This window comes from Bacillus rossius, chromosome 11 (genome assembly GCF_032445375.1).
Source record: "Bacillus rossius redtenbacheri isolate Brsri chromosome 11, Brsri_v3, whole genome shotgun sequence".
In the NCBI taxonomy this organism is placed as follows: Eukaryota; Metazoa; Arthropoda; class Insecta; order Phasmatodea; family Bacillidae; genus Bacillus; species Bacillus rossius.
The window spans coordinates 11,834,426-11,853,658 of NC_086338.1; the positions used below are offsets into that span (position 1 = coordinate 11,834,426).

General features: G+C 35.4%; 1 protein-coding gene across 1 annotated transcript in view; it reads left to right on the forward strand.

Annotated features, from left to right (window-relative positions):
- The first annotated feature begins 281 nt into the window (after positions 1-281).
- The window catches only part of LOC134536636 (uncharacterized), a 28,570-nt gene continuing 9,618 nt past the window's right edge, over positions 282-19,233 (forward strand). Inside the window, exons 1-3 of the mRNA XM_063376438.1 lie at positions 282-1,482; positions 2,221-2,286; positions 5,294-17,755. The gene's annotated coding sequence lies outside the window, so the exon portion shown is untranslated. The remainder of the gene's footprint in view (positions 1,483-2,220; positions 2,287-5,293; positions 17,756-19,233) is intronic.

The window sequence follows — 19,233 nt, forward strand, 5'->3', positions numbered from 1 at the left end:
TGCTCCCATCTTTCCAAATGGAATCATTCCACAGATGCAAACTTTTAACCATCATCTATCCACCCGTGCTTTAGACCATATATTCATTCAGTTATTTCCAATAATCAGTTACCACTGCAGTAATTTGCGTTTCAAGATTACATTTTCACGACAACTGTAGTGCGTAATACACGTGATTTTTAGTATTGATGCTTTTGTATTATATTTATATAAAACATAAATGTAGCAAGTCTCTGTCTGTCATAATTTTTTTTTTTTTATGCATTTCATGGACATGGTTTTACTAGCAAACGTCAGTTGTGTCACTAACAATTTTTAATATTATGAACTTATTTGTCTTCCATATTTGACTTTTATTCAGAAAACATTTTGGTGTTTCAGGAAAAATAAAACGGACCATAGGTGCCTGTGTAGCTGGCCACAATCTCCAACAAGTTTTGCACAAGGTAAAAAGGTTGGCGCACTGTGGTCAGCTGCACAGGAATGTTGCTCTTTTGTTGGGTGTGAATGACATTGTGGTAAGTCAAGTGTTTGCTTATTAGATTTCAGTTACAGTACTTAATTAATTTGGGAAAGATTACCAATTACAAACATTTAACTCTACCCCTTGCTCTTAATGTTTATTACATAATTTGATTATTTGCTTGCATAATAAGAGACCTTACTGTCAAATAAAGTTTGTTGATTTTTTACCTCAGTATGAAGTACATTTCATAGCCACCATTTTATATTTAATGCAATGAAATCCAAAGAAAACAAAAATACTCTTATAGACTCATGTATGGTTGGAAAGTTATGAATTTCTCAAACTCTAAAAAATAAATTTTTAAAATTACTTTACTGATAAAGATATTCAACTCCTTTAGCCACTTCAAATCGTTATTGTGTTTGCTGAATAAATGATTAGTGATTCCAGAAAGGCGAAACCATAAAAGCCATGAAGCGGAGGCTCCGAAGCATTCTCCGCTTCATGGCTTTTCGCAGGAAGAATGTTTTCCTTGTGACTGTACCCCCGTTCCGAAGGATAGTGCAAAAGGAACATACAAATGAGTTGCTGGTTAAGTGGAATGGCCATCTTCGTAAAGTTGTGGACATTACACAGAGCCGTGGTCGTTAAGTACTGAATAGTTTAATGTAATCCTATGTATGTTACTTTTAAATGTAGTTCTATTACTGAATGCTTACATTTTGGGTATTATTTACTCTTATAGCTAATCAAGCGTGTCTTTAATTTACATGCATTTTCAATGATGAACAGTTAACATTAAAACATATTAATTCATATAACAAACTGAAAATGCATGGGGGCAAAGAAGAGACTTTGATATTATTGATGGAAGAGTACAAAATGTTAACACTGTAAGTGCACTTGCACAATTATGTAGTGAACTTCAACAGTTTTTTTCTTCCAGGCCGGCAGACTGTTTTTTTGCTTGACTTTGCGAAGATGGCCAGGAACTTTCCTGGCAACTATTTTGAAAGGTGTGTTCATTGGACATGTCATTTTTATACACTGACAGCATGCCACTTTGAAAAGGAGATTTTTCCTACGCTGTATAATTACGTTGTTGCACATGACGACCTTTGCTGCATTATGGTTGTGCTGCAGTTAATGTTGTTCAGTTGCAAGTGCTTGTACTTTTTTCATTTGGGCTTGTACCCATGTCAGTGATGGGAACCAGCAGGTTCATTAAGCGTAAACATGTAAATGAATTACATTTTTGGTTGTGATGTTCGAAGCATCATGGCAACTTCCCGCTGAACAGAACACTTTAAGCCTATCCGGAATCTGTGCCACAGGTATTTGAAGAAGAATATATGCAACACTTAAGCAAATTTTTGTGAGTGAAGCATTAATAACTTATTTTCGCATAATTGAAGTTCTATGTTAATCTACAGCAAAAAATTATTTGGGTTCGGGGGGGAAAGAATGTTAATAATACATCTTACTTCAACACGGGAACGGGGCACTGCGACCACCACACCCTCTTGCAGAGGGCGCAACCCTGAAGAATGTCAGCGTCGGCGTGTTGTGTACATGCTATCTCTACATGTGAAAATAACCTTTCATAGAAAAGTTATCAAACGTTTTACTCATTTATGTGTCTGCTGGAGGTTATTAGTTCATTAGACTTTCATACTTGTTTTGTAATACATGTGCATGTTCTGTCACAAGGGTGGTTTTGCTTCAACTCATGTATTAAGTATGCTTGTTTATAGGGACGGGCTGCATCTTTCGGGGCGGGGGCTAAGAGTGTTGGGCAATTGCCTGAAGAAAACTTCAAGGTAAATTTTGTCATTAAATAACATAGTGTCAGTTGGTCTCACATTCAATTATCACCTAAACTAAATTGTATTACTTCCAGTGAACCCACGGAGTTAGCAAATATATTTGCTGAATCTTTTTTTTTTGCAGTGTATATGATTCATTTATTTATGATCCTCATATCTCTGATTCAGGAACTTTTCATGATGTTATATTTTTTACTAAAATTACTGAAAGTCTAGTCCTGTGGAGTATGAAGACATTAAAGTCTTCAAGATGATGTGGTCTCGATGGTATACCAAATTTGATTCCTAAAGGTTCTAATTTACTAGCCACTCTTCTACAACATATTTTTAATTCTAGTCTCAAATCACAAGTTTTCCCTTACAAATGGAAAACTGCCAAAATAATTCTGATTCACAATAATCTTCTCAATTAACTTCCTCTTATTACTGCATATTTCCACTATTAAATGGGTGTTCTAAAACTGTTGGAAAAATTATTTGTAATTGATTAACTTTTGAAATAAGTAATACATTTTATAGTAACCAACATGGCTCCAGACTTGATATGTCCAACCCCCAAGAATGTAATCTCCCTTCTGAATCCCATCTACACTGAGGTCATTAATAGGGACCAAGCAGATGTTTGCTATTTTCATTTTGCCAAGACATTTTACACTGTCAATCACTCTTTATTACGTTGAAAGATAACTACTTTAGGTTGAAATGATAATTTTGTTAATTGGTTCTCCAGTGATCTAGATACCAGAATTTTTTTTGTATGTATAATTAATATCAACTTCTCTTCAAATTCAGCCTGTTCTGGTGTTCCACATGGTGGAATTAAAGTATATGTATTAACATTTGGTGTACTGCAAATTCGGTTCACCTCAAACCACAATACAACCAAGCTAATAACTTTTACTAGAAAATATCATCCAGTTCATTTGGACTACTAAATAGGTAACATATTGATTGATTAAGCTGCCTATATCAAAGATGTTGGCATAATTTTAGAGTCTAAATTATACTTTCGTAAATATGTTGTCTACATTCATTCTTAGGCTCCCCGTAACTTTGCTCTAATTAAATGTATCACTTCCTATGCTGATAGTTCTGTTTCAATACAAGTTCTTTACTTAGCTTTAATTAGGTGAAAATCAGAATATTGTTGAATTATTTGAAAAATTTTAAATTTGTCTGATTACAATATAATAGAAAGTATACAAAATGAAATTATCAAGATATTTAACACAAAGAATTTTTCTCAGCCCACTTTGACTACACTCTCAAATTGAAGGAACTATTGTGATGCTCTTTTTGTCCGAAATTTGCCATAATTGTTAACTTAAATGAAAGTTTGCCTTGGGCAACAAAGGTCTGAAAATTCCTCATTCCAACAGTCGTTCACTTTCATGACTATGTACCCTCCACAAAAACAATCTAGTTGTTAGATTAGTTACCAACTTTAAGAAAGTGAACTTTGATTTTCTGAAGTAACTTGTAATATTTGATTTCCTTTACTAAATTTTTATCTTTGTGTTAATTACCTGGTGCCCTGTCCTGTTAATGTCTTTAATGATGTCTGCTGTTTGCTTTTGTTTTTTTTTTTCAGTTTGTAATTTTTATTTTATTATTCTTAAATAATAAATTTTTATGTTTATTTGTTTATTTTGTGTTTATTCTAAGTATTGTATGTTAAGTGTGTCGTGCCCACCGTAAAAGTCACTTGACTGTTGGTGGGCATGGGACATAATAAGTACTACAAAAAATTAAATTTGTTAACCTAGTTATAAAGAAAAATATATCCAATGTGAACATAAAAATGTGCATTGGAAAGCAAGTTAACAAATTGCTGGAACCAAAGTGCAAGTGCAGTACGTGAATTGTGGTTATTCAGTTGAAATACATAAATCAAGGTTATTGCGGCTCTGATAAAGATATGTTCTTATAGTCTCTAACAAATTTTTTTTTCAAGCCCTGACTTTAATAATAAATGAACATAACCTAATGTAATTGGCAGTGAAGGATTTTGTTAGAAAGTAATATAATAACATAAGTAGTCATTTATGTAAATGACATTCATTTATACATTTTTTTATAATTACACTAATTATTACTGGAGAAGTGAGGTAACAAGGAGTGACCTGTTATTACTAAATGTGCTATAAAACTTTTACCAGTGTAGACAGGGATCCTTCCAACAGGCTGAACGGGTTGTATTAATAAGTTACATGGTATTAACGTATTTTGTACTATGTTTCATTCCTAGTATTCTAAATTTACTAAATTTTAGTTATTCAGAAGAATATTTTTGTGTGCATTTCATAATACTATCTTTGGGTTTCCTGGCATGATTCCAATATTTGGTTTTTTATTCTAGAGCTGTAACGATACAAATCGGCAGAAACAGATTTTGCCGATATTCAGTAACGCTTCTTAATCTACTGCCACAGCATACATTTACACGGAAAGTCTGCGTGGCTGTAATTCTCCTGCAGAACATAATCCACCCTCATTGTGCTGCAATGTATTTCAGCCAAATATTCTTAAGGAAACGTCGAATGGAGAATATGTGCTCATTACATGCATTAGGCCTACCATAATTCATATCGACATGCCTTTTGATTTTAAACGATTGCACAGCTCCCCATTAAACTTGCTTTCTTGATGAGCATCAATATGGCACTACGTCAATCACTTCAAGTCTGCAGATTCAACCTATAAAATCAAATTTTTTCACATAGTAAGTTTTATGTCGAATGCTCACAAGTTGAAAAGGTCAAGAAGTTTATTAGCTTGTGTTGAAGAATGGAAATCCAAACATATTTTCAAAGCTAGAGTAATAGAATAAGTAAGTATATAAAAAGGAATCAATATTAATACTTCCGCAATTAATTTTTCTGGGGCAGCTACAAGCTGGGTGCCACCTAGTACTGAATAAATATTTTGATAGATGTTACATTGTGAAAAATTTGATGTAGAATGTTAATGTTGAAATAAACTGTGAATTGTTATGTTACAGAGCCCTCACACGGTGGGAGGAAGAGGAGGACCATCCACGCTCACAGTCCGACATGCAGGGTGAGCCAGTTTCATAGATGAAGCAATGTACCTGGGATGGCTCTTATGTATAACCACTAAAGTGTGGTTGAACACCCGCTCCAGTGGGCCCCATTAAGCTACTAGGCTGAGACTGAACCATATACTTAGTAGTTGATAAACTATGGTGCGTTGATGCTTACCTAGAATGCTTCCGCTAAGGTCTGGAAATGACCATACTACGTTCCGCGGAAAAGACTTGGTTTTATAACACTTACTCTGTGCACAGCTCACAAATAAACAAATTTTGGCTGTTGATGTGGGGTCTATTGAAACCTTGCTACAATCTCACCAGGTTGTGACATGCATGACATGGAGGAGGGCCTACTTAAACACGGTGTATTGCCTAACAATAATAAGCAATTTACATATGTCCTTCGTGATTACGAAATTACACACATTGACTGTTAAGGTGGACTATTATGAAAATGAAGTAATAGCTCACTGTGGAATAAGGGGTATGTGATTAAATGTTTCACCATTGTAATATGTATTTGGTGGCTATAATTTAAGTCATATCGATTAGTCAATTGTATTTTTTGTACTTAGTGGTTATGTAGTTACCAGTAAAAAAAAAGGCGGCGTTGGTTTCAAATCTAATTTTGTACCTCAGCTTCTGCTGCTGGTGCCAACACTGACTCTGTGACATTAAATTAATGATATTGTCACGACTCTGTCCTCAAGAGGTTTCGCTCGTGTCACTAACATTTATAACAAAATTGACATTCCAGGTAGAGCTGAGAGGTACTACTCATTTCCTTGTTGTGTTTCTCCTCTACAGGATAAAGCCAGAACATGGCACTGTAAATAAACAGGCGGAGGTACACACTGTTAACAATACTCTTTTATTCCTCAAAGGATCAATAATCTGGTCAATTACAGTCGCCGCATACATACCACAATAAATAAATAATTAATTTTAAAAAATACAGTAACTAAAAATACAGTAACTATAAATACATAAAATACATAAAATACATAAAATACAAAAAAAGATTTAAGCTCGGGCGTTTCTTTATTAGTCCACTGGTACTCGGCAACTTCTCTAAAGACCCTCAATTCAATAACAACTTACACACACCTAGTTTTATTTGCCTTTAATGTAGGTAGTTCCTTAGGATTGTATGACAATGAAGCTTATTAATTAAGTCAGATAAAACAAAAAGTAAGTGCCATCTTGCCTGGGGTTTCGCATCAGAAATTCCGCACTAGGCAACAAACAAACAAATTAAATTGTTTAGAACAGTTTACAAAGATTGTTACAATTTGCTTAATGAAATAAACTGAGATTATTGTTACAAGAAAGATGAAATTCATTTACTGTAAATTAAAATAAAATAAAACATTTGAAACCAAGAATAAAGAAAGAAAATCTCCGGCTGCCGCCTACACAGCCTCACGTCACGACGGCCCTACAGAGACTGAACTAAAAAAAGTACATGCTGGATACACCCTTTTCATCCACACAGTCCGGGACTTTCCCTTCTCCGTCTCTTTCTAATTTTATCACACATTTGGCCTTCAGTTCCCACATTTTGAAGAGTTATTATTTCTGTCTCTCTCAGTGGGGAAACCCCGTCCGTTTCTTTCTCACTCGCAATTACAGGCTACATGTGCTTCTCTCTTTTCAATACATCCCACACCAAGTCCATTGTTCTAGAAACATTATGTAACAGTTATATACAAATAAAAACGTAACACATAACTGTAATACAATATTAAAAATCAAATATATATTAGAAAATACATCTACACACAATTCAACTAACCTACATTAAACATTCACCACGTAGCCGGGTAGCTCACAGCCTGTCACAGGACTACAGCCACGTGAAAACATGTCGCGCCCTTTTTTAAACCATGTATCGATTACAAAGCACGTACAGGAAAATTACATGACGGGAAGTTCTTTGTGAAGTTTTGTTCAACATTTGTTATTACAATAACCTGGCCATGCCCATGTTTTCCTACGTAGTCACAACATTGCTCAGCAGATTGCACCACTGCCTGAGTCACGAGGCCAGGGCCCCCACATGGCCGGTGCTGCTGTTACTACAACAACGGGGCCTGTGGGTCTAGGGAAGAAAAGGAAAAAAACTAAACAAAAAATTAGAAAATTTTAACAAAATCATAGAAAACAAACAGGTAGGCCTAGTTGTAGTAAGTAGTACCGATGAAATATTACACCAGAGTTATATGATTCTGGATATGTTGTTTGTACAGAACGTGTCTGAATCTACAACTGTGAAAAGCAAAAACAACACCATCTTACGTAATATATTTATTTAAATAATTTTATTGTCATTATTACACATTAATTTACAATGTTTTAATGTGCGTTTGAAAAATAATTGTGATAAGGTTAAAAAATAAAACTAAAACAATTTACAAAGAAGGCCAAAAATATTTTTTTCTTTTTGAGTAAGGAAAAAAGGAGAGGGGGAACAGGGCCCACAGAATGATGTGGGGGGTCTGCACGAGGTGTGCGCAATAGGACACGCTGTCAGCCCAATTCACCATCACAATATCCTCCCCTGGATTCCCCAGCCATATTCATGCAAGGCTTGCATTCCTTCCAGTACCACTGGTGTAACAACAAGCACTTTATCCGATGATAACGGTGTATATCACCAGAAGGCATTTGATTTTACTGTGTGATTACTTATTAGCTTGAATGTAATGTATTGTAAACGTGGGACAAGTGGCGGGACCAGCAAAAATGGTTTAATTGACTGGAAAACACTATTCATGGGAACGTAATTGTCGGGTTCCACTGTACATATGTATTTATAAATCTATGTGTTAGTATGTGTATATTGGCTCCATATGTTTAATATTGAACCTTAAACTTTCGGAAAGACAATTGATCGTTTTGCCCGGCTTTGAGGCCTTCATTGTTTATGTACAATAATGACATTTATTTTAGTTAAGATTCTTGTTGTAATATATATTGGCTCGAAGTAACACATTTACATAATTATTAAAACAATAGACAAAACAACTGATTGTAATTATTAATTTATTCTTTTATATTGGAATACAGATCATATGATCATTAAAATATCATACTGCATTACACATCAAAAGCATTTAAATTGTGATTTTACAACTTGCTCATTATCTACAAACAAAGGAATTTTTTGTATAGCTAAAGGTTTTCTAAATTGTTCTTCGACATCGTATTAGAATTTAAATTAATTGTATTTCCCTTTGTGGACAATATTATCTATGATGTGCATTGTACCATTGCAGCATTGTAGGTAGATATGCTTATTAGTGGACGCAAAATTTTATGGTAGATATGATTCTATAGTTGATTGAATGTTGGTGTAATTAGGAATGACCCTGGGTGAGCTGGACAACCAGTTGCCTACCAGCGTCATGGGCGTACCAGCTTCCCCAACGGAAACCTGGGCTACAGCTGAAGACATGGAATCGGATGACACGCTGCCGGACGTTGAAGCAGAACTGCTGAGGCGGGGTGTCATCTCAAAACCCTTTTTTTAGTCATGTCCGAGGACTAGTGGTGCACCGATATGACTACCGATTACCGATTCAATTACCGATTATGAGTTGGGCTGTTCCGATACCTCCATTTCCGTTACAGATCCCGATACTCCGATAACACCACTGATTCCGATAGCACTGCCGATACCAAAACAGATACTCACAATTTTTTTTTTTTGTTTTCTTACAGAGAGTTAAAATTTTAAGTAAAATAAATACAATGAAAAACTATTTGCGTATTGTACCTATGAACACACTAACCCCCAAGTCGATAGTATCTTGGTACAACACCCTGAAAACTGGTATGTATTAGGGTTCTGTGAATATTGGAAATTTCCGAATTTGAGTTCGAATTTTTTGATATTCGATTTGTCAATTCAAATCTAATTCATTTTACAATAATTGGACTTGCAAAATCTGGTCCGGATACACTAATATAACCCATCTCCCCCACACCCACATGTTTAAAAGAAATGTAAATGGACTATTACATCATCTACTTACAAAAAATATACAACGAAACCCCTTTATTTACGTTACCGTTATTTACGTTTATCCGTTATTTGAACCATTTTATTTCTGTCCCGTGTTAACCTCATTTGATGTAATGCAATAAATTCCCGTTGTTTACAACGCGTCTATTGCTTTACGCAGTTTACGCCGTTCATTGTGATAAAACTGCTTACTAACTTAATTGATCCTATTGCAAAGTAATCTGATATGTAAATCATGTTTGAAAGACGTTTTTAACCATTATAAACTTCATTTGTAACCTCTCGGGTGTAGCTTTATACCGCTTATAAAAACGTATGCTGCGCCAGTTTGGTTGTGCTGATTCCGGTATTCCTGTATAGAACGCGCGCACGTAGTCAAAGATTGATATCGATAGCTCACAGACTGCATGCACGGGCGCGCTCTGTCAGGAACCGTGTTAACCCGCGCGATCGTTATGCGTATATTTACAAATCACGTCCTTTGGTACGGGTTTCTTGATTTAAACTGTGAATTGTGTGATAAGTTTTTCAAAGGTGGTATTTTAAAATTTTTTAATGATCCGTGTTATTTTAATAAAAATTCTCAAATTCAAAACTCTTAAATTTTTTGGAAAAATCAATTAGAACTGAAAAATCACAATTCGCAGATGTCTAGTATGTATACCAAGGAGTATTGGTATGTCTTTCTAAACACCCTTGAGAAATGGCGATACCACCACAACAGTGATGGAATACGTATTTTCTGGTACCTGAAAAACATTTTTCTCTTTTAACTAGTGCGTAGATAGCCGAATCATAAGCTTTCGTGTGGATATTAGGAGAATAAAAAGGCGGCCGTACGGTATGTTGTGTATTTACAGAATCGTGATAGAGAGGTTATGTGTCGGTCTTGGTAAATATAGATAATGTAACTTTTCGTTCATTTCCATGGGCTTAATATGCACTGAACCAATAAATTACTGTTGGTTTCAGTCCCCTCAATTACTGTAACTTCAAATATCTGTATTTGTTTACTTTAGGTAAGCAATGCCCTGACATGAAAAAAAACTTCCTATCTTGTTTGTATGTAGTTTATTGTTTAATTATGGGGATTTGTTTCTGAAACATGAGAAATTCTTTGTTTGTAAGGTAAGTGGTAACAGTATTTACGGCTTGGACGTGAAATTTTGTGAAGAAACATTTAATTTCTTTTTTTGTTTAGTTACTTCTTTCGGAATGTCATGAATCAGGGTTTTGCAAATGTTCTGGGTACGATCTTCAAGATACGCTAAGAAGCGACCAAGCTTATGACGTCTTTTGCAAGGGAATATTGTGTGCTTACCTAACTTGGTAAAACCACTGCTCTACACTCGCATTACTAAACCTTGTCCTGTCCACAGTTGGCAGGATGCTACTCCACATGGGTGCAAATGGCATGTATTGTTTTACGATAAACGGTGCAAACTGTGGGCAGTGAAATTCATTTTTCTTTTGTGCAGCAAGATGGCTGAAAGATGAAACAATGTCATCATATTTGCTTTTAAATAACTTGTGAAAAGGGCTGCCATTAAATAATCTTTCGCCAGGTTCCCCAAATTCATGACATTCTTCTGAAGCAGTGTAACATTCATTATCGGACATTTCATTTGACTTTTGCGAACAGTTTCTCAGGAATTGCATAGCTCTTTCTACTTCTGCAGTCATAGACTTAGATACCAACACTGTCATAAAATTTTCAAACCTATCAATTATCGTTAATACACATACTTTCCATGATGAAAACTTTAAGCTTGCCCGTGATGTTGCGTTTCTTCAAGTTAAATGCTATACGGTTCAAAAAATGACTGCAGCAGATGTGAAGAGTGCAGATGCAATTCAAATGTGAAACTGATTCACCAGAACAGACTTTGAAACACATATCCAAATAAGCCAAAACTGTCGTAGAATTAAATGCCAGCAATGTGCTTTTTATCAAAGCTAAACTAAAATCTGTAACCATTCTGGGAACAACAGGCCATTTCCAATTTTTTTGCATGTAATGTCTGAACTGAAGAAAATAACCTGTCAGTGAAGCTGTATCCTGACAAGAAGAAATTATTTCGAAAATTGGAAGTATTGTGTTTCTTACGTTAATGACAGCAGCATAGTAATAAATACGGCCAGTTTTACTAGGTGATCTTATCAAAGAACCAGTTGCATCAATATACAGATTACCAACGCTTTCTTTGAATTTGTTAAGTACTTTTAGCTGCTGATCGGAAAACGCCAAACATCCCAAAGGCAAAGTAATGAAGCGCAAATACTGGTCCTTGCTATTCAATTTGGAAAAGAACCTTTTCAAAAGGTCCACAATGTCATCACGGTCCATATCATTTTTAGAAAGAGCCTCGGAGCTGATTTTTTGTATTACTCTTATACTTTTCACATCCTGTAAATTTCCTTGCGCAGCGATGTCTACATCCATTTCTCGCACTTTACTGTACCGAAAAGCGGCCGGATGAATAGTCAATAAGCTATTTATCCACTTCTCACGCAGCCAGCCTCTGACTTGACTTGTTCTGACCTCAGAGTGATTTTCACGGTTGGGGTCAACCAGCCGGGTTTTTACAGTGAAAACAGGAAGTGTTCCTTCACTACACCGTAATTCCACTTTGTATGATTTATCGCAGCTCACATCCGTGCATTTAACATAATCAAAAAAATTGGAAATACCTTTAAGTTTTTGTAACCCCTGAAATTTAAAAACACATTTGATTCCCATTTTTTTCAACAGTAATTCTTGCAAAACATGGTGAATCTGGCTGATGTTGGAACGTGTTGGAAGTGATTCAGCAGAAAGTGTAGGAAAAACAGAGCCCTCTACAATACATTCGCCAACAAACTGGGTATATGCTACCTTGGTCCTACGCTTCTTAACTGTCGCGGATACCGAAGTGTCAATCTCGTGACCTAGAGTTTACGGATGTAATGGCTTGGAGTTGGGCTTGGGGCAGTCAGCTTCAATAGGCTGTTAAATTATTTCCGTGTTCGCACGTTGAAATTGTTTGAATTCGATTGGTGTGGGTTCGCATATACCTTCGACAACATCTACGTTTAAGGGAACAGGGACATTATTAGACAACGGCAAAACTGGTACAGCTTGGTCCTTAAAATTATTTTCCGATGTATTATCATGAACGCTAATGTCAACTCTACGAGAGATCAAATCAGCAACAATATTTCTAAGGTCTCCTTTTGACGACCATCTTTTGTACAGTCTCACGATATTTTTCTTAGATCTTTTTAATCCTATATCTGCACAGACTTCATACCATTCAGATAGTTTGCCACAGCCAAAGCGATCAACATCATCAACATTGCGAACACGCTGTGCCAACACAGAAGCAATAGCGAACAGAGTGCCGCATTCCACATCTCCGGAACCCTCACACATTACACCGTATATATCGCGCACTTTGCAGACATTTTTTCCCCATCGCTTTCGCAGTAATTCCCTTAACTTTTTACCTTCGTAGCCCCGTATTTTTTTACTTTCCCGGCCCCAGAAGTGTGCAACAGCTTTACCCCATACATCAGACCGCTGCGGAAAATCAGAATCGACATTCGCATACTCAGAATGCGAAAACAGGAAAGTAGTCAAATCAGTCGCACTCACCTCCTTCGACAGGCCAGGGTTACGTTCGACGCCTGATGTTATCAATGCAACCACAATCAGCACCCAGACGCAGAAACCCCATCGGATCAGTTCGCTAAACTCATTATTACAGCGACTTTTTTGCAGATTTCTACACCTAGACCCGTGGAGACCAATTCTCACACGCCACGTGGCCAGGTCCACACCCATGCTCGAACATACGATGCAGTGCTACTTCCAATAATAACTTCCGCAGACTGAGGCCGAATTCACGCCACGCAGGTCGTACCATAGTGTAAATGAAGGGTCGAATTCTGGCCCCAAAAAATAAACAGCGCTGTAATCGGTGGTAAAATCGTAAACTAAATAATTTATTACACCAGTTATTTCAACGATAGGAAGGTATACGAAACGGCACATATATTGGACAGAATTATCCCACCAAAAAATTAAACACATTTTTTTTCCACCTTAGTATAACAGGTTTTTAACAATAACAAATAAATTAAAGTTCCAAAACATTACAAGTACTTTTTCCGTTATAAAACAGTTTCTTGTAGTTTTCTTAATGTTACAATTAAAATTACATAACAGTTTTTTGCATGTAAATGAATTTCACAAGACATAACTACTTTATATTGAATTAAAATTTTTTTTTGTTTGAGCAGCTGCAGTATATTGTTTGTAATCGTGTAATTTTCATAATAATTGTGAAATTTGAGCATGTCTGTTATCTAGTTCCATAATCCAATCCCATATGTTTTTTTGAAGATTTTAACTAAGTCCGTATGTCTCGCAAAATAAAATGTTGATACGATTTGAATAATGTTATTTCTCCGATGAGGTCGATGTCAGTGTAATTTCTCACTTTGTTACATACAACAGAATATTCTTTCAGTATAACTAACTTAGTTGCAATAAGCCCTTGAAGTCGTTACTATCTGTCTTTGGAAATACAAAATTGCTAATACATAAAAAATTATGTTATTTCGGTTTTAAAGCCTAAGAGAAACATAAAAAACCGCAGTATATGAAAACAATTGGCCACAGTCTGAACTCTCATTTAGCATATGGTATGCATAACAGATATGGCGGGTGTGCAGTCAATGAACAGAGTTAATATTAATGAATTTTTTAAATAAGTTATGATTTCTAAGAAAAATCAAACGAATAGCCTGGGTAAAGTGGGGTTGATTTTCTAGTTACTCGTCGGCAAAATAATAATGTAACTAACATTGTTTAGTCTCTAACTCGCCAGGTATATCGGTTTGAAGGTGTTGGTGTTAGACATAAAAAGAAGCAGCAAAATATGAGATTGTAATTTTTTACTAGTTGAAACAACGACCCGTTTCGGAATTTGATGTTTATTCTATTTTGATTCATTGATTTCATTTTACATAACATATAAAACAGTTAATATATGCATACCATGCATAAGTTATTTGTCAATTTCTAAATCTGAAACTTTGTCGATAAATCAATGACCAAAAAATGTCAAAGGAATAATTAGCATAGCAAGAATTAGCATTTATTTCTTAAAAAGGTATCCGTTCTTCCACGAGGTTCACTTCTGTAAAGAGAGTAACGCTTAATTGCCTTGAGCTAGCTAGCTCAATATGAGAGAATCCGCTAGCGAATGGCTAGTACGCATGTTGAACTAAACTTGCTGTAATGTTAGCTTAAATTTTTATGTATTTAATGTTATTATATTTATTATTAATTATAATATTAAAATTATATGTACTTAATATTATTACTTATAATTAATTTTTACGTTTTGTCTATTTAATTCTATTGCCTGCATTTTTCGTATTTTTCTGAGGTAAAATATTTCACCACCAGGTTAGGCTTCACAGTTCTACTGTTACTCCAGGAATGCTATACGTTTACTAGCCGTTTGTATTATACATATTCTATGCCCCACGAAGTTATATCCGTTCACCGGAAGTATAAAATTACATGCTTTGGCTCGAAGGATTCCAGTAGAAGCTATTTTTATATTTATGCACATTGGCGAAGAACATTAGAGGTTGTTTCCATAGAGGTATTTGACGAGCAAGCGTGTTGGCGAGGTACTATACTTGTTTTCCAAGCATTTTCCGACGACCAAGACTGAGGACTACGAAAAATGACGGAGCACAAAATCGTAAGTACAAGAAGTAATCAGTTACATGTTTGATCTACAACAATTTGAAGTGACTGTCGAAGTATATTTAAGTTGTAGACTGACCGGCACACTATACACAGAATGTTTTTTTTTTTTTTCACTTATTATAGTTCACGCAGAGTTTTCCTTTGTAATTTCCTATGTACATTGCGATTGTTCCCGCTTATTAAGTGTGCGAGAGGGAGAGGGGGCATCGAGTCTCGGCATTTCCCTCCAGCCATAATTTAACGTTTATTTAGAAGGAAGGTAATATCGTGCGTAGACTTCACATTCTCGCGCCTGTTTTGCGGTGCTTCCAACTCACCGGCATTGAAAGTGACAACATTATTTATAACCGACCTTTTATTAAAGTCTGTATATAACACCACAAAATAAACAATCCTTTTTAACGAACAAAAGAAAAATTTCTCATATGCGTTTGGGCTGATACGGAGAGTTCGTTACTTCCCAATTTTGTAATTTGAAATAAATTCATTCTTAAAAAAAACGCCTGTAATAAAAATGTACTTAGTATTTTAAAACCGCAAGCTTGTAACATTTTCAGTTCGAATACATGTTAGGGTATGGAGGTAAGCAAGTCTTTCAACAGTGTTAAGTTTTTGGAGAAATGGCGATAAGTTAAAATGGCGGTTTCAGGCGTGGCTTGTCGGTACCGCAGTAAGCTACAGTTAATAATTTAGTGCAAGCGTTATAAGTATTTTAAAACGACTGAAACCCAAGTCGTAACTATAAAATTTATTTTAATAAATTTATCTCAAATTTTTAAAATTTGAGTGTCAGACTACCAAGGTGTTATTTTAGTTAAATGCTAATCCTTTCAAATGATTCTAACAAACACCAAATATGTGACTTTATGTAGTTTTTTTTTTGTTTTCGATTGTGTTATGAAAATTGTACCATTTATTTTATTTGTTTTGAATTTTGTATGTGTGTGTGTGTGTGTCTGTCTACATATATTTATACATACAAACAGTCACAAAGTGTATAATGTGTATAATTATATTCATATTTATATTATTAAATTTGGTGAAATACAGGATACAGTATTTCTTGATGGAATAATTTTTTTTTGTTTTCATATTTGGAGGCAATTGCTAGGAAGATTAGGGAGGCTTCTTGTTTAAATTTTCAAAATAAAAATAAATGTGAGGGCATAGATGCAACTGCATTTTAAAAGTAACATTTCAGAGCTTTTAAAAATAATGTTGCAGATCCATTTGTTAACTAGCATTACTTATTTATTTTTAGATAAGAATCCCTATTTTACTACCTGTTAACTATTAAAAATAATGACATAAAATTTTGAAATATTACAAAATATGAGGTAAGCAATAAGGTAAAATTATTTATTTAATTGCATTTCTTCAGGATTTTTTTTGTAGCAAGATAGAACACTGAAAGCTCAACAAACCTCTATAAGTTAAATAATGTTAACAGATTATTAAATGATAGCAATGCACCAGTTGCAGATGTAATAGAGGAATGTGGGATAACAAGTTTTCAGGAACCAATATCCCTAGTTTCCCTTACTTGGAATTCAATTTTGTGATGTATAATACACAGTCATTAGTAGTGGGTTTAAGCTTTTAAGATTGACTTCCCCTCCCTCTAGCCCAAACCCCCTTATATTAATTTTTGTAAGGTATTTTGCAAACATGTTAGGAAGTATGGGTATATATATATAAAATAATTTACAATAAAAACCTAGTACATTTAAGGTCACCCCCAAGACAGATGTGTTCTGCAATATGTAGCCTTAAAAATTTTTGTGCGGGGTTTTGTAATATGAATGATCATTAAAGCAACAATGAATTTATTAGTCAATCTTAGTTGTCCTCAAATTGCCATATTTTACTTAGTAAGTTCATGAATTATTTTTATCCAAATACAATGTTTGACAAATATTAAAAAAACTGTCTGGTTTAGAACCATAATATCATCTGGTTAGAACTATCCAATTCAAAGTTCTAGTTTAGTATCTTTCTTTGAAGCTAGGAGGGTTGTGCACTATCATCATTGCAATGCAATGCAGGAACAATTAACTCCATCAAGATTTATCTCTTGTAAGTTTTCACTTTATATTCCTCTGCAAATTGTTGAAGTATGGCAGAAATAATAAATGTGATGATACAAGAGGAGACGTGTAACAAAATATGCTACTCTAAACAGAGCACAAGGTACAATTGCATGAGCTAACTCAATGCAAAATCCATGTATGCAATGCAGTGTGTATTAATTTCACGTTGTGGGTGTTACATCTATGATTGTTTATAGGAAATAAGGGGGCACATGCTGTTGGGAAATTCTTTGATGGTGCGCTTAGGCCACCATGTAGCCCGGACAAGGTATGGAACTACCTTGAGGTGGGAAAGAAATGGTGAGTTGAATCAGTGCATTTCTATTATTTATAGCGAAACTAGTTTAGTAACATATTAATGCACACATTTTTTTTTTATTTTTTTTTATTTAGAGAATGGTAAAGGAATTTTAGGATTCAGTGTTTCCGGAAGCAAGATATTCAACCAATTAAAGATTGTAAGAAGGCGGAAGGAGGAGTTGCGAGGGAAGAAGATCATCCTTCTTACCGGAACCAACGATGTCATGGTAAGTAGAGAGAGTGATTCAACAATAAATATTTGTTAGTGAAAATTCTAGACTTCTCATGAGGTACTAACCCTTGTGCACTTTCACCTGCTTAAAGGTACTTTCTCAAAAAAGAAATACAGGGTGGCCATCAGTGGTGTCTCGTCAGGGCAAGCAGTGCTTGCCCAGGCAGTTTCCCGACATTGTATTTTTTAAATAAAATATTTTATTGAGAATAGTATTTTACTTTGGCTCGTGCTGTTGGGTGTATGTATTTTTTACACTATCTTCTTGGGACCCAATACTGTGTGCTGTGCGCTATAAGAAAAGAACTTGTTGACTCACAAAACATGCTGTTTTAGAAGCGTTGCTAGGTTTAGAAGCGCTGGTAGGACCGCTTTCAGCAGGAAGGCTGCCACAGTAGTTTCCTTTCGGAAGGGGAGTGGCATGGTACAACGGTTCGAGGAGGGGATTGGCTGTAAAAATACGTTGTAGAAGCTATGAAGGTAACACTTTCTTGCCGAACTGAAGCGAACATGGCTGAAGCAGACGGTGGAATTCTTTCGCAGACTGCTTCGGCTATGTCCGCTTCAGTTCGGCACGGCAGGTGGCGAGGTGGCGTTTAAGTAATGGAATGATTGACGGGCCAGTTTATAGGTACACGTACCAGTTAACAGAGTTTCTGATCACATATGAAGATAATTTCTTTTGTGTTGGTACGAAAAATACCGAGATTTAATTTTTACTATTCTAGTACATTTTTATGAGGTTTTTCTCTTTATTTTAAGTACAGACTTTGCCATGTGTTGTCTGTTTATATATTTTGTACCAGTTATCGATTATACTACACTCCCACTTAGTATATAAATAATGTAGAGTAGGTATTTTATTATCATTATAATGTAAGTCAAACATTATTATTTTTCAAAAATAATTTATAATTTCAACCAAAAAATGTCAATTTTTCTACCTCTGGAGTAGTCAATGTTCAGTTAAGAAAACTACTTAAATAGCACCCTTCTGTACCTTGAAATCCATATTTTCCCGGGAGAGGGCCCCCCGGACCCCCGGACCCCCGGACCCCCGGACCCCCCTCCCGGCTATGTTTTGGGGTGAAGGAATTGTTGCTTCCCCCCATGTAAACCTCACGCCTCGCCACTGGTGGCCATAAAGTCTTTGTGGAATTTTAAAAAAATAATAACACAAAAAGCGTTGCAGTTAGAGATGTGTTGTTTGCGGGAAAATTAAAACCAATATGTTAAGTTTTTTTTTCATGTGTCAATAAACTTAGATATGGGCACCTTGTGTTGACCGTAAAATGTCCAACCTATATTCAATTTCACGCCATACGTTGGACAACTTTTGCGTGTGACACCTTCAATAGCAGCAGTTATCCTTCGTCTCAGTGAAGCAATATCCAGAAAAGGTGTTGCATACACTTTGTCCTTCACATAACCCCAAAGGAAAAAGTCCAAAGGGGTGATATTGGGTGACCGTGG